This window comes from Petaurus breviceps, unplaced genomic scaffold, assembly GCF_028583685.1.
Source record: "Petaurus breviceps papuanus isolate PSGF00001 unplaced genomic scaffold, PetGlider_PUasm1.0 90792, whole genome shotgun sequence".
In the NCBI taxonomy this organism is placed as follows: Eukaryota; Metazoa; Chordata; class Mammalia; order Diprotodontia; family Petauridae; genus Petaurus; species Petaurus breviceps.
Window position 1 is genome coordinate 914,173 of NW_027187347.1, and position 4,164 is coordinate 918,336.

The following is a 4,164-nucleotide window of genomic DNA, read 5'->3' on the forward strand; positions in this document are numbered from 1 at the left end:
TATCTATCTATCTATCTATCTATCTATCTATCTATCTATCTATCTATTCCTATAGCATAGGGAATCCCCAGTGAGGAAATTTCCTCTACCAATATACAGAATTATCTTGTTTGGGACTTACAGTTTTAGAGAGTAATTGGAAGTCAATGTAAAGGTAAGCAATTTGCCCAGGGTTACAAAGTAGATATTTATCAGGGACAGACCTTAAACCCAGACCATCCTGAATCAGAGTACAGAAGGTCTGACTCTATGCTCACTATGCCATACTGCTTTTCCAATATATTATTTTTATGAAAATAATATATATATATATATACACACACACACATACCTATATATCAATAACATTATAACCGCCTGCTTTTTACATTATATCTTACTACATTGTAATCACTTACTTTTCCCAATGAATCTCTGCCTTCATCCATGAGAAGCATTACCTATAATAAAGATTTTAAAAGCAGGAAAAAAGTGCTACGAAGCCTACTAAGATATCAAAAAAGTCTGATAATACAAGAGTGTTCCATATCCATAGGGACCACACTGGCAAAAAAGGTAGGGAGCTGTACTTATTTAAAGTCTATTGTCATCATTATAATTCCATGGGGATTGGTATGCTTTTATTGTTCTGTCAAATTCTGATATAAATCAAACTAAAAGTAAATTAAAATATAGGCATCTTTCATTAAGATAAAGAGGGTCATGAGCCTGGGGCACCATCATGTATCTGAATACATGAGAGTATACAGAGAAAACTCACAGAAAGGTTTTTATATGTCTGCAAGAGAAAAAAGAAAGGGGGTGGGGGAGAAGGAGGTAGGACTGATCCCTGGTCATGAGGTTCCAGCTGCTTTGGGTAATCTGAGGAAGAAAAACAGCTTCATTCTGGTTATTTTATCTTTCATGATTCAAGTTGCCCCAAACCTTAATGAGAGAATAAAAGGACAGGAGTCACTTTGAGTACCCCTGACCAGCCCTAGTTTGTTTATAGGATAAACAGAGCTTTGATTCCCAGGGTGGATGGAACCTGGTCTAACCTAGTTGAGTAGATGGCTTAAGAGCAGGAACACAGTAACATTTCTAAAATTTTCTAGAGGAAGGTGTTTCTTTTACTGTCAGGGTGGCTTTTTGACAGAGAAGGGAGTACTACATTTGAAATTAACACTATTAAAATTAATTTTCCTGTCAGTTCTTTCCAATTGCATTTTTGTAGTCACATATATTTTATCTCTGGTTCTGTTTATTTCACTTTGTATCAGTTCGAATGTGTTTTCGTGATTTTCTGATTCATTGTTTCATACCACACAGCAGTATTCTGTTACATTCATGGAGCAAACTTGTTCAGTTATTCCTCAGTCTAAAGGTACAAACTTTCTTTCCTAGTTTTGGTGATACAAAAAGTGCAAGTGCACTTGTGACTGTGTATACACACACCCCCTATTCTCCATGTATGTATATATGATAATGTGTGTATTTTTTTCTCACCAGAGAATTATGCAAAAACAAACCAACAACCAGAAATATTATTAATGGCAGTGAAAAATGTATACCTGCTGTTGTGAAAACCTTCCTCACAGGCTTTTACCAGGACACATCTAGAACATGGTAAGAAATTTCCTCTTGTTCTCAAGTTGTTAGCCAAAGATATAAGTTGGGTTATACTACTGTAAATAATGAATAGGACTGAACCTTTTTCCTATTTATTTATATTAAAGTACAAATCAGCTGTCCTTTAACACAGTATACACACACATGCATATTTGTGTGTATGTGTGTACACTGAAATATAAATACATGTAGAATATAGCTATCTATATCTATATATTAGAAAATATGGCATAGGAAGTTCTCCGTGAAGAAACTACTTCTACTAACACTCATAATTATCTTCTTTGGGACTTGTAGTCTTAGAGAGTTGTAGGTTCTCTCCTTACCCCAGTCCCCTCTCTCATACACACACACACACACACACATACATATATATATATATATATATATATATATACACACACATATGTATGTGAGCTGCTATCTGTATGCATGTATTGGTATACTTACCACCTACTTCTTTGGGCTATATGTGTCAAGGGATATTTTAATCACCTTCTTTGCAATATTCAAAATTGCCTTCCATAGTGGTTAGAATAATTCACAGCTTTACCAGAAGTACATTGATTTGACTGTCTTTCTCTAACTCTTCCAACATCAAGAAGTCCCATCTCTTGTCATCTTTGACAATTTGTTGGGTCTAAAGTAAACCTCAGTCTTTGTGATGTGCATTTTTCTCCCTGTTAGTGTAAGGTAAATCATACAGAGCAAATTTTCATATGGTTGTTAATTATTTTCTATTTTACTTTTGAGGACTATTTGTTTATATCTTTCAACAGTTTCCTCTATTTTTTCCAAAGTATTCTTACACATTCTTTAAAAATTATTTTAATGCATATCTATCATTCATTAAAGAAGCACCAAATGCCTAATATATACCAGGTACTATGCTAGATGCTAAGGAAACAAAGAAAAAAATATTTCCAATTCTCAGAAAGTTTATATTCTAATTGGGGGAAACATTATGTTCACAAAAAAGATATATACACATACAAATTAACACACACATATGGTGTGCATGTATATGTGTTTGTCTATTTCCCTTCAAAGACATCTCATTTTAGGTCTACAGCCTTTTTCTAGTCAGTATTCATATGAATGAAGATGACAATAATAATTAATAATAATAATAATAATAGCTAAGATTTCTGTAACACCTACTAAGTTCCAAGTTCCATGCTAAGCACTCTACAAATATTATCTCATTTGATCCTCAAAATAATCCCGGGAGGTGAGTAGATGCTATTTCTAACTATTTTGAGTCTCTTTGAGGTTCTATATTTGTTTCTTATATAATGTTGACCTCTATTTTTTATATTAAATAGGTGTGTATATGTAAGAATCCCAACAGAGTAGAGCTCTTCAAACTTTCCCCAGTCTATGGCTACCCAGACTCCTTTATTTCCATCCAATTAGCCTTCTTTACAGTATCAACACATCCATCCCTACAGCCATGTCCTCTGAATTGTGATTGCATTCCTGCAACTTCCATTTGAAAAGGTACCATGCCAGTCTCAAATCTGGTTCAGGATATAATTCCCTAGTCTACTTCTCCACCTTCCCCCATTGAGGTAGATCTTCCACCCCTTCCTGGTCTCTTTCAGTTTCTTTTCATGTGTTTTCTTCCCCCATTGGAATGTAAGTTCTTTCAGGGCAGGGCCTATCTTTCTTTTTGCTTGTATTTTTATTCCCAGTACTTAGAATAGGTTTTTGATAAATGCTTTATATATATATATATATATATATATATCCACAACAATAAGCATAATATTACCTTTTTTTAAAAAAAGACTTCCATTGTTAAAGTGAGAGAGATGTAACATTAATGATTCAAGAAGGGAGGAAGGGGAGGATTTGACCTAAGGCATAACTCAATCAGTGAAAGAGTGGGATGCTTTTAATGCATTTTGCTGCATTCCTCACACATATTCCCTAAGATTGATGAGTACTCATCAGTTAATTACACAGATATCTTTGGGTTCTGGTGACGTGTAAAATTCAGAAATTATATACCCTTTTTCATTAGCCTCCACACTAGTTGGTACTAGTTGAACAAAGAGGTGGTGGAAAGAGAGGAAATTTAAGGGACCCAATATATATTAGAGCATCTCTTTAAATACTGAATTGAGATGACTTCATTTCAAAATTGCTCACATCATCACACTTTCCTTTGAAATTAGAAAACACTGCCTTATTCCTTAATTTTCTCTATCACATTGAAAAATTTACTATTTTGTTACATATTGTCTTATTAACAAACAATTTTATCTGTGAATGTCTTATCTGTCCCCCTAAAAATTATAATCTCTTTTTGTGTGTGAATCTGTCTTATGCATCTTTTGTGCTACCTAAATGATTAGGCCAGTGCTAACTACATAGAAGATACAGTATTCACCAAATGATTGGTTATAAGTTCTTCATTTTATAAAACAAACAAACAAACAAATCTACCTTGGCTCTCACTCCCTCCCATATTACTCAACAGAGAGATTTGCTTCATGGCTCTCTCTCTCTCTCTCTCTCTCTCTCTCTCTCTCTCTCTCTCTCTCTCTCTCT